Source organism: Lampetra planeri, unplaced genomic scaffold (assembly GCF_965212315.1).
Source record: "Lampetra planeri unplaced genomic scaffold, kcLamPlan1.2.h2 scaffold_331, whole genome shotgun sequence".
NCBI lineage: Eukaryota > Metazoa > Chordata > Hyperoartia > Petromyzontiformes > Petromyzontidae > Lampetra > Lampetra planeri.
Genome location: NW_027615154.1, coordinates 20,001 through 32,745, shown reverse-complemented (window position 1 = coordinate 32,745; position 12,745 = coordinate 20,001).

The window sequence follows — 12,745 nt, the reverse complement described above, 5'->3', positions numbered from 1 at the left end:
GATGTGATGTGTAGGGTGATGGGGTGATGGGGAATGAGATCGGGCTCGGGAGTCGGTGCGATGGGTGGGGTGGGTGATGTGATGGGATGAGTGGGTGATGTGATGGGTTGTGATGTGGTATGCGGTGTCCGTGCGTGGCGTGCTATGTCACGTGACGTGCGTGTGTAAGTATTTGTGCTGTTACTTTGTCAACATCGCCACTAGGGAGACAAAGGCGGCCGGGCGTGGTGCTGGTCAGAACACTCCTCGTGTCCCTTGCCGACCTTCATAGGTGCTCGCTAACAGCACTTGCCCCAGAATTCTCTTCTAAGCCTATACGGGGGGGGGGGGGGGGGATCTTTGCCTTTGATATGCTACGTTCCGTGACATGTAACGTGATTGCCCCAACGTGATGTGTGATGTGCGTGGAGGTTGTTGCGAGCGTGTGATGCGTCCGGTGTTCTCGGAGGGGTGCTGTGGATAGTGTGCTGTCCTTGTGTGCCGCGTGATGCAACGGGTGGGGTGTGTGATGTGGCTGTGGCTGTGATGGTGCGTGCTATGTTGGTGCGCGAAGCGTGTGTGCTGTTCTGTGCGATATGGTGCGAGGGGTGTGTGTGATTGACAGGCTGCGTGTGATGTGCTACGTGATATGATGCTTGATGTGTAGGGTGTGTGAACGTCTCTAACGGCTACGCATGGGAATCTTTGTCTGTGTTGTACCTTGCTGTGTGATGTCTTATGTAATATGCTATGTTATGTGTGGTCGATTGTGTGTGCTGTGTGTGGTGTGTGTGGTGTTGGTGTGTGTGGTGTGCTGTGTGTGCTGTGTGTGTGCTGTGCGTGGTGTGTGTGAGTGGTGTGTGAGTGGCGTGTGTGAGTGGTGTGTGTGATGTGTGTGCTGTGTGTGTGCTGTGCTGTGTGTGTGCTGTGTGTGGTGTTGCTGTGTGTGGGGTGCTGTGTGTGTGGTGTGAGTGTGTGTGTGCTGCACATTGTGTGAGTGTGTGCTGTGTGTGTGTGCTGTGTGTGAGTGTGTGCTGTGCTGTGTGTGTGTGCTGTGTGTGTGTGCTGTGTGTGTGCTGTGTGTGTGGTGTGAGTGTGTGTATGTGTGCTGCACATTGTGTGAGTGTGTGTGTTTGTGTGCAGCACAGTGGGGAGCGGTAGTGTAGCGGTTCGCGTGCTGCACCATGAACCCTGCTACCCGAGTTCGATTCCAACACCGGTGACAATTATCTGAAATGGTCCTGGGCCTCCCCTAGGTCGACTCATCCTCAAATGAGAACCTGGTGCGGTGTGCAAAAATCACTACTGGGGAGACAAAGGCGGTCGGGCGTGGTTCTGGCCACCCACCCCTTTGTGGACCGTTCCCGGCATTCATAATTGCTTGCTGACATCACTTGCCCCAGCAGTCTGTTGAGGCTATACGGGGGGCCTTTGTCTTTGTGTGTGACCAGGCTTGTGTAACTGTATCGGAGAGCGGTGGTGCTGCGGTTAGCGCTACGCTGCGCTACGAACTTGGCGACCCGAGTTCGATTCCCGCTCACGGCCAACACCCGGTGACGATTATTTGAACTGGTCCTGGGCCTCTCCTAGGTCGACTCAGCCTCAAATGAGTACCTGGTGTGGTGTGTAAACCTCGCCACTGGGGAGACAAAGGCGGTCGGGCGTGCTAGTGGCCACCCACCCCCTCGTGCGCCGTGCCGGCCTTCATAGGCGCTCGCTCACTGCACTTGCCCCAACAGTCTGTTCAGGCTATAGGGGGGGTCTTTGTCTTTGTTTTTCTTTGAATGTCTTTTCCCCGCCGGTGTGTGCTACACGGTGTGTGTGTGTGTGTGCCGCACGGTGTGCGTGTGTGTGTGTGTGGGCTACACAGTGTGTGTGTGTGTTACACGCTGTGTGTGTGTGCTACACGCTGTGTGTGTGTGCTACACGCTGTGTGTGTGTTACACGCTGTGTGTGTGTTACACGCTGTGTGTGTGTTACACGCTGTGTGTGTGTGTGCTACACGCTGTGTGTGTGTGCTACACGCTGTGTGTGTGTTACACGCTGTGTGTGTGTGCTACACGGTGTGTGTGTGTGCTACACGGGGTGTGTGTGTGTTACACGGTGTGTGTGTGTGCTACACGGTGTGTGTGTGTTACACGGTGTGTGTGTGCTACACGGTGTGTGTGTGTTACACGGTGTGTGTGTGTGTGCTACACGGTGTGTGTGTGTTACACGGTGTGTGTGTGTTTCACGGTGTGTGTGTGTTACACGGTGTGTGTGTGTGTGCTACACGGTGTGTGTGTGCTACACGGTGTATGTGTCTGTGCTACACGGTGTGTGTATGCTACACGGGGTGTGTGTGTGTGTGCTATACCTGGCAGTGTGCTCATGACGTTTCCACTTTGACAGCAGAGGTCTCACTCCGAATCACTCGAGCGGCATTATCTTTTCGTCGGTTGCGTAACGCTGTGTGAAAGCTACCTGCTCTGTTGCTTCGCACGAAGCTTCAGGTCTTCACGGCCACAGTTATTCCCTCCCTTCTCTACGCTCGCAAAACGTGGATCCCCCTAATGGAGCATCTTCGCCGGTTAGAAACATTTAGGCTGGCCTGCCTACGATCCATCTTGGGTTTAACCAGGCTAGATTGTGTGAGGAGCTCACATATCCTTGAAAGATCTGGACAAAGTCCCATCGTTGAGCTCCTCCGGCAGGCAATGCTGATTTGGCTGGGTTATGTAGCCCGCATGCCCAGCCACCGCATGCCTAAACAGATTTTGTTCGACCGGATCGAGGGGGCTAAACGGGCGCGGCACGGGCTAGAGAAGAGATGGAGTGATGTGGTAGAGGAGGATGTGGAGCTGAGTGGACTTACCGATGACCGGTACCAGCGGTGTCAAGATCGGCCTCTGTGGAGGAGGCTCGCGAAGGACGCTACTGGGCAGTTGGAGGCAGTCGCCCTCCAACAACAACGGAGGGCGGAGGAGCGACGCTCACTACAACAAGCGGAGCGCCGGGTGGCTAAAGCACAGCAAGTTGGCACAGTAGGGGGCACAGGTGGTGCATCAGCCAGTCGTCTCAGTCAGTTAACCTGTGGCACCTGCTGGGTCTGCCCCGTGACCTGCCAGCGGGCGTTCGACACTTCACGTGGCCTCAAGGTGCACATGGCCTGGCACAAGCGTCGTGGTGATGTCAATGCCACTTCGTGGCGAATGGCGATCGTTGTTGTTGTGTGCGCTACAGGGTGTGTGTGTGTGCTAAAGGGTGTGTGTGTGTGCTACACGCTGTGTGTGTGTGCTACACGGCGTGTGTGTGTGTTACACGCTGTGTGTGTGTGCTACACGCTGTGTGTGTGTGTGTGTACTACACGGTGTATGTGTGTGTGTGCTACACGCTGTGTGTATGTGTGTTACACGCTGTGTGTTTGTGCTACACGCTGTGTGTGTGTGTTACACGCTGTGTGTGTGTGCTACACGCTGTGTGTGTGTGTGTTACATGGTGTGTGTGTGTGTGCTACACGCTGTGTGTGTGTGTGCTACAAGCTGTGTGTGTGATACACGGTGTGTGTGTGTGTGTGTGCTACACGGTGTGTGTGTGTGCTACACGGTGTGTGTGTGTGTGTTACACGCTGTGTGTGTGTGTTACACGCTGTGTGTGTGTGCTACACGGTGTGTGTGTGCTACACGCTGTGTGTGTGTGCTACACGGTGTATGTGTGTGTGTGCTACACGGTGTGTGTGTGTGCTACACGCTGTGTGTGTGTGTGCTACACGCTGTGTGTGTGTTACACGCTGTGTGTGTGTGTGCTACACTCTGTGTGTGTGCTACACGCTGTGTGTGTGTGTGTGCTACACGGTGTGTGTGTGTTACACGCTGTGTGTGTGTGCTACACGCTGTGTGTGTGTGTGCTACACGGTGTGTGTGTGTTACACGCTGTGTGTGTGTGTGCTACACGCTGTGTGTGTGTGTTACACGCTGTGTGTGTGTGTTACACGCTGTGTGTGTGTGTGCTACACGCTGTGTGTGTGTGTGCTACACGCTGTGTGTGTGTGCTACACGCTGTGTGTGTGTGTGTGTTACACGCTGTGTGTGTGCTACACGCTGTGTGTGTGCTACACGCTGTGTGTGTGTGCTACACGCTGTGTGTGTGTGTACTACACGCTGTGTGTGTGCTACACGCTGTGTGTGTGTGTGCTACATGGTGTGTGTGTGCTACACGCTGTGTGTGTGTTTCACGCTGTGTGTGTGTGTGCTACACGCTGTGTGTGTGTGTGCTACACGGTGTATGTGTGTGTGTGCTACACGCTGTGTGTGTGTGTGCTACACGGTTTGTGTGTGTTACACGCTGTGTGTGTGTGTGCTACACGGTGTGTGTGTGTACTACACGCTGTGTGTGTGTTTTGTAACACGGTGTGTGTGTGTGCTACACGGTGTGTGTGTGTGTGCTACACGGTGTGTGTGTGTGTGTGCTGCACGCTGTGTGTGTGTGTGCTACACGCTGTGTGTGTGTGTGATACACGGTGTATGTGTGTGTGTGCTACACGCTGTGTGTGTGTGTGTGCTACACGGTTTGTGTGTGTTACACGCTGTGTGTGTGTGTGCTACACGGTGTGTGTGTGTACTACACGCTGTGTGTGTGTGTGTGTGCTACACGGTGTGTGTGTGTGCTACACGGTGTGTGTGTGTGCTACACGGTGTGTGTGTGTGCTGCACGCTGTGTGTGTGTGTGCTACACGCTGTGTGTGTGTGTGCTACACGGTGTATGTGTGTGTGTGCTACAAGCTGTGTGTGTGTGTGTGCTACACGGTTTGTGTGTGTTACAAGCTGTGTGTGTGTGTGCTACACGGTGTGTGTGTGTACTACACGCTGTGTGTGTGTGTGTTACACGGTGTGTGTGTGTGTGCTACACGGTGTGTGTGTGCTACATGGTGTGTATGTGTGCTGCACTCCTTACCAGCAGCTCGAGGCGCTCTCCCAGCCGCCTGAGACCGCGCGGGGTCTCCGCGATGCGCCGCTGTCCCCCGCGGTGTCTGCCGCCCGCCTGTCCCCGCGTCGTCTCCGTCTCTGTCTCCGTCTCTGTCTCTGTCCCCGTCTCTGTCTCCGTCTCTGTCTCGCCTCGCCTAGGCCGACTTCAGCCGCGACGATATTCTGGGTAAAGCCATCCGCTCTCTCTCTGTCTACGTCCCTCTCCCCCCCCCCAGCACCACCACCAACCACCACTACCCCCTCCTCTCTCTCTCCCCACCTCCCTCTCTCTCTCCCCCTCTATCCCCAACCCTCGCTCCCTCCCTTCTCCCCTTCGTCTGCCTGTGTGTCTGCCTGTGTGTGTCTGCCTGTGTGTGTGTCTGCCTGTGCGTGTGTGTCTGCCTGTGTGTGTCTGCCTGTGCGTGTGTGTTTGCCTGTGTGTCTGCCTGTGCGTGTGTGTCTGCCTGTGTGTGTGTCTGCCTGTGTGTTTCTGCCTGTGTGTTTCTGCCTGTGTGTGTCTCCCTGTATGTGTGTGTCTGCCTGTGTGTGTCTGCCTGTGTGTGTGTGTCTGCCTGTGTGTGTGTGTCTGCCTGTGTGTATGTCTGCCTGTGTGTGCGTGTGTCTGCCTGTGTGGGTGTGTCTGCCTGTGTGTGTGTGTCTGTGTGTGTGTGTCTGCCTGTGTGTGTCTGTCGGTGCGTGTGTGTCTGCCTGTGTGTGTCTGCCTGTGTGTATGTGCGTGCGTGTGTCTGCCTGTGTGTGTGTGTCTGCCTGTGTGCGTGTGTGTCTGCCTGTGTGTTTGTCTGCCTGTGTGTGTGTCTGCCTGTGCGTGTGTGTCTGCCTGCCTGTGTATGTGTGTGTGCGTGTGTGTTCGTCTGTGTTCAACCCGAGTTCAATTTGAGCCGGTCCGGGGCCTCCCCTAGGTCGACTCGGCCTCAAACGAGTACCTGGCGCGGTGTATAAAATCATCGCCACTGGGGAGACAAAGGCGGCCAGGCGTGGCGTTGGCCACCCCAGCCCCTCCTTGAGCCGTGGCGGTGTTCATAGGCGCTCGCTGCTCCTCGCCAAAAAGCACTTTGCCCCAACAGTTTGTTAAGGCTGCACGGGGGGTGCGGTGGGGGTCTTTTCTTCTCGTACGCCTTTGTCTCTCTTTCTCTCTCTCTCTCCAGCGGTGCGTGTGCCGTCATAAGCGCAGGGCGAGGTTCGCTCCCGGTCACAGGCCTCGACATCAATCACAGTTGACGATCAGAGGAAACAAGAAGATGATCGGTGTAGTCGGCACTTTGCTTCGTTCATCATTTCGTTTTTTTAAATGTTTTGCTTTAAGTAAAGCCCCCCCCCCCCCCCCCCCACTTTGAAATGAAAGATTTCACAAGAGATTTCACGCTCTGCTCTCCTTACCCCTTCCCCCTCTCTCTCTACCCCCCCCCCTCTCCAGACTCCATGTCTACGTTCACTCTCCCTCCTTTGCCTCCCCCCAAAACCCACCCACCCTTCTCTCTCCCTCGTTCTCTCTACCCCCCCCCCCCCACTGTCTCTTGGCACCCCCCCCCATCTCTCCTCGCTCTCTCAGTGTTTGTTAGGGGACCCCCCTTTTTGTTCCCCCACTCCACTCCGCCAGACCCCAGCGGTGTCCTTTGAAGTCGTGAGAGTTGTGGCCTCGTTGGCGAGGTGAATCGGAAAATCCGAAGATGCCACCACCACCACCAACCACCACCAACCACCACACCACAACACAAAGCTCCGCTACGCGTCGGGGTCGCGAACCCACGTCCTGTGCTGCGCCGCCACCCACTTGCTGAGCTTGCAAACCTCCTGGTCACCGCGCTCACGGCTCAGCTGGATGTTGAGAGTTTCGCCCATCTCTGCGGTGACCCACCAACCCTCGCCCGGAGCTTACGAGCGCGTCGCGTCCCAAACCCGACTCTCTCCAAATTCACACCTCCCTTCTCATCCCCTCCATTAGCGACCAGATCACATCACAGTCATCATCATCATCACTGCCATCCTTTGCCACTGTCATCAGCATCATCAGCATCATCAGCATCATCATCGTCAGCAGCAGCATCGTCATCAGCATCATCGTCAGCAGCATCATCAGCATCATCAGCATCATCACCGCCATCCTTTGCCACTGTCATCAGCATCATCAGCATCATCATCGTCATCAGCATCGTCAGCAGCATCATCGTCAGCAGCAGCATCGTCATCAGCATCATCATCATCGTCAGCAGCATCATCAGCATCATCAGCATCATCATCGTTAGCAGCATCATCAGCATCATCATCGTCATCAGCATCATCAGCATCATCATCGTCATCAGCATCATCAGCATCATCATCGTCATCAGCATCATCAGCATCATCATCGTCATCAGCATCATCAGCATCATCATCAGCAGCAGCAGCATCAGCATCATCATCGTCATCAGCATCATCAGCATCATCATCGTCATCAGCATCATCAGCATCATCAGCAGCATACTTGTTGGGGTGGTGTGTTTGGTGCGGTGTGCGTGATGCGTGGTGTACGACTTGTTGCGCTAAGAACCCGGTGATCCGAGTTCGACTCCCGCTCACGCCAACACCGGTGTGGCGAATTATCTGAACCGGTTCCCGAGCCTCTCCTAGGTCGACGCGGCCTCAATGAGCACCTGGTTGCGGGTGCGTGTAAACATCGCCACTGGGGAGACAAAGGCGGTCGGGCGTGGTGCTGGCCACACACCCCTCTCTCATTTGCCGTGCCGGCCTTCATAGGCGCCACTCGCTCCTTAAAGCACTTGCCCCCAAAAGAGCGACGAGGCTATACGGGGAATCTTTGTCTTGTAACATGGGACCTGTTTTTGCCAGTATCAAAGTGTTCTTCTTACTTCTTCAATATCTGTCTTGTGTTGTGACCTCCTGCCAAGCCAGCCTTGCGCACTTCACGTGAGGGTTGGCTCACAATCAGTGCCGGATCATCCCAGGAGCACAAGTAGCTACACGTGTAGTCGCTACGGGCCCCGCTCTTTCAAGGGCCCCGCGCTAAATGCTTTCAAGCTATCAATTCCGGTTCGGTGATTCTGCACTTGCTCTATTACTGTAGTACTATACCACCTTCAACTTTTACGAACGACTGGGTGTTTAAGTTTTTATTTTATTTATGGCCCCTTTATAACATCATATGCTACAGGTCCCACACTTAGCTTAATCCGTCACTGCTCAGAGGGCACGTAGCCTGGCACTAGAGCCGTGTCTATGTCACGCGCCGAATGTGCTGTGTGAGCCCAAGCTCGCTCCTTCGTAGCGCTAGGGAATCCAACGGCAGCAACACCCAGTTGGCCTCACGGACGCAGCTCTTCCTACAATCTACAATCGAATTCTATATTTATAAAAGGGTGCTTCGAAAAAATGTTAACGCTCACATGGGCATTATCGTTTTTAATGGAAAAAAATAACGGATAATATATAATGTGATGTGATAACACATTCCTGCGGAGGGAGCTGGTAGGAACGTTGGGTTGCTCGGTCAATGGCCAGGGTCAACGGCGGCGTGGTGTATTCCGCAAATATGGCCGACTGTGAGTGCGGGCACAAGCCGGCGTGAGTAGGTTAAATGTTGAGTTGTATAAGGGCACCACGGGGTGACCAGCCCCTCCCCACCCAGCCCCACCACTCCCACCCCCCACCCAGCCCCACCCTCCCAACCCAGCCCCTCCCCACCCTCCCTACCCAGCCCCTCCCCACCCAGCCCCTCCCCACCCTCCCCTCCCCACCCAGCCCCTCCCTCCCCACCCAGCCCCTCCCTGCACGACGGACACAACAATCCCCTGTGGGCTGGTGTAACCAGGAGGTTCCTACCAGTAACAAATGTGATGTTAATAGCTGAAACAAGTCAACGAGTCTCCCACATGTTCGCCATCGTTGTCGACGCGTGCCTGGAATCTTCTCCAGGTGGTCTCCAGAGCCCAGAGGCGGCACATTTCTCGTGGTTGTTGCTGCGAATTCTCAGAAGCGTTCACGTTTTTTTTTAAAGCACCCTGCATATATAGAGAGGGCCAGAGAGAGAGAGAGCGCCTCCACTCTCAAGGCGCACGGCTAACACCACGGGTCCCCAACCCTCGGCATGTTAGCAACCGGGCGGCACAACAGCACGAGGTGAGAGCGGTGAGTGCACTTGAGGGCGTGGGGGGACCACGAAAGAGTCGGGGAGGGACGGGGAAGGAGTGGAGGGGAGAGAGGGAAGAGGCAGAGGCCGCCGATTGCGCCCCTGCAGGCCAGATGCCTGTCGGGGCATCGTCACTGTGCTGCTCGCGATGACGCTGCCGCGGAAGAACCCACGCGGCTCCGTCTCGTCTCCGTCTCGTCTCCGTCTTGTTCCCCACCCAAGTGGCCCATCGCGGGTCTCAAGTCACGTGTCCCCAGACTCCGGTGAAGCGGAGAGGTTCAGCCACCCACGATTTACGCCGTGTACAGGAATATAGACTTTTTAGAAAAAAAAATTATATTTCACACTCTAGAAAATATAAAGCATATTTTTGCATAAACATACTTCCTGTTGCATGCTTGGGTTGGTGTAGGCCTGTAGGGAAACGTTAAACAGAAGGATGGGTGCGTGTCGTGTTACAAACCGTGAACCAATCTCCAGTTTTCCCATTTTGCCTTTGGGTTTGCGGATCGCGGATTTTTGTCCGATTTCGGCGATTTTCAAGAAGACAACCAGACCCGTCGCGATCCACCTGACGAACTGTACGATGCGACGTGGTGGGTTGATGCGACTTGCGTGGTGGGTTTGGGTTGATGCGACTCGTGTGGTTGGGTTGATGCGACTTTCGTGCTGGGTTTGGGTTGATGCGACTCGTGTGGTTGGGTTGATGCGACTTGCGTGGTGGGTTTGGGTTGATGCGACTCGTGTGGTTGGGTTGATGCGACTTTCGTGGTGGGTTTGGGTTGATGCGACTCGTGTGGTTGGGTTGATGCGACTTGCGTGGTGGGTTTGGGTTGATGCGACTCGTGTGGTTGGGTTGATGCGACTCGTGTGGTTGGGTTGATGCGACTTTCGTGCTGGGTTTGGGTTGATGCGACTCGTGTGGTTGGGTTGATGCGACTTGCGTGGTGGGTTTGGGTTGATGCGACTTGCGTGGTGGGTTTGGGTTGATGCGACTCGTGTGGTTGGGTTGATGCGACTTGCGTGGTGGGTTTGGGTTGATGCGACTCGTGTGGTTGGGTTGATGCGACTTGCGTGGTGGGTTTGGGTTGATGCGACTCGTGTGGTTGGGTTGATGCGACTTGCGTGGTGGGTTTGGGTTGATGCGACTCGTGTGGTTGGGTTGATGCGACTTTCGTGCTGGGTTTGGGTTGATGCGACTCGTGAGGTTGGGTTGATGCGACTTGCGTGCTGGGTTTGGGTTGATGCGACTCGTATGGTTGGGTTGATGCGACTCGTGTGGTTGGGTTGATGCGACTTGCGTGGGTGGGTTTGGGTTGATGCGACTCGTGTGGTTGGGTTGATGCGACTCGTGTGGTTGGGTTGATGCGACTTTCGTGCTGGGTTTGGGTTGATGCGACTCGTGTGGTTGGGTTGATGCGACTTTCGTGCTGGGTTTGGGTTGATGCGACTCGTGTGGTTGGGTTGATGCGACTTGCGTGGGTGGGTTTGGGTTGATGCGACTCGTGTGGTTGGGTTGATGCGACTTTCGTGGTGGGTTTGGGTTGATGCGACTCGTGTGGTTGGGTTGATGCGACTTTCGTGCTGGGTTTGGGTTGATGCGACTCGTGTGGTTGGGTTGATGCGACTTGCGTGGTGGGTTTGGGTTGATGCGACTCGTGTGGTTGGGTTGATGCGACTTTCGTGGTGGGTTTGGGTTGATGCGACTCGTGTGGTTGGGTTGATGCGACTTGCGTGGTGGGTTTGGGTTGATGCGACTCGTGTGGTTGGGTTGATGCGACTCGTGTGGTTGGGTTGATGCGACTTTCGTGCTGGGTTTGGGTTGATGCGACTCGTGTGGTTGGGTTGATGCGACTTGCGTGGTGGGTTTGGGTTGATGCGACTTGCGTGGTGGGTTTGGGTTGATGCGACTCGTGTGGTTGGGTTGATGCGACTTGCGTGGTGGGTTTGGGTTGATGCGACTCGTGTGGTTGGGTTGATGCGACTTGCGTGGTGGGTTTGGGTTGATGCGACTCGTGTGGTTGGGTTGATGCGACTTGCGTGGTGGGTTTGGGTTGATGCGACTCGTGTGGTTGGGTTGATGCGACTTTCGTGCTGGGTTTGGGTTGATGCGACTCGTGAGGTTGGGTTGATGCGACTTGCGTGCTGGGTTTGGGTTGATGCGACTCGTATGGTTGGGTTGATGCGACTCGTGTGGTTGGGTTGATGCGACTTGCGTGGGTGGGTTTGGGTTGATGCGACTCGTGTGGTTGGGTTGATGCGACTCGTGTGGTTGGGTTGATGCGACTTTCGTGCTGGGTTTGGGTTGATGCGACTCGTGTGGTTGGGTTGATGCGACTTTCGTGCTGGGTTTGGGTTGATGCGACTCGTGTGGTTGGGTTGATGCGACTTGCGTGGGTGGGTTTGGGTTGATGCGACTCGTGTGGTTGGGTTGATGCGACTTTCGTGGTGGGTTTGGGTTGATGCGACTCGTGTGGTTGGGTTGATGCGACTTGCGTGGTGGGTTTGGGTTGATGCGACTCGTGTGGTTGGGTTGATGCGACTTTTGTGCTGGGTTTGGGTTGATGCGACTCGTGTGGTTGGGTTGATGCGACTTTCGTGCTGGGTTTGGGTTGATGCGACTCGTGTGGTTGGGTTGATGCGACTTGCGTGGGTGGGTTTGGGTTGATGCGACTCGTGTGGTTGGGTTGATGCGACTTTCGTGGTGGGTTTGGGTTGATGCGACTCGTGTGGTTGGGTTGATGCGACTTGCGTGGTGGGTTTGGGTTGATGCGACTCGTGTGGTTGGGTTGATGCGACTCGTGTGGTTGGGTTGATGCGACTTGCGTGGTGGGTTTGGGTTGATGCGACTCGTGTGGTTGGGTTGATGCGACTTTCGTGGTGGGTTTGGGTTGATGCGACTCGTGTGGTTGGGTTGATGCGACTCGTGTGGTTGGGTTGATGCGACTTGCGTGGTGGGTTTGGGTTGATGCGACTCGTGTGGTTGGGTTGATGCGACTCGTGTGGTTGGGTTGATGCGACTTGCGTGGTGGGTTTGGGTTGAAGCGACTCGTGAGGTTGGGTTGATGCGACTTGCGTGGTGGGTTTGGGTTGATGCGACTCGTGTGGTTGGGTTGATGCGACTCTTGTCGTGGGGTTGATGCGACTTTCGTGGTGGGTTTGGGTTGATGCGACTCGTGTGGTTGGGTTGATGCGACTTGCGTGGTGGGTTTGGGTTGAAGCGACTCTTGTCGTGGGGTTGATGCGACTTGCGTGGTGGGTTTGGGTTGATGCGACTCGTGTGGTTGGGTTGATGCGACTTTCGTGCTGGGTTTGGGTTGATGCGACTCGTGTGGTTGGGTTGATGCGACTTGCGTGGTGGGTTTGGGTTGAAGCGACTCTTGTCGTGGGGTTGATGCGACTTGCGTGGTGGGTTTGGGTTGATGCGACTCGTGTGGTTGGGTTGATGCGACTTTCGTGGTGGGGTTAGGTTGATGCGACTTGCGTGGTGGGTTTGGGTTGATGCGACTCGTGTGGTTGGGTTGATGCGACTTGCGTGGTGGGTTTGGGTTGAAGCGACTCTTGTCGTGGGGTTGATGCGACTTGCGTGGTGGGTTTGGGTTGATGCGACTCGTGTGGTTGGGTTGATGCGACTTTCGTGGTGGGGTTAGGTTGATGCGACTTGCGTGGTGGGTTTGGG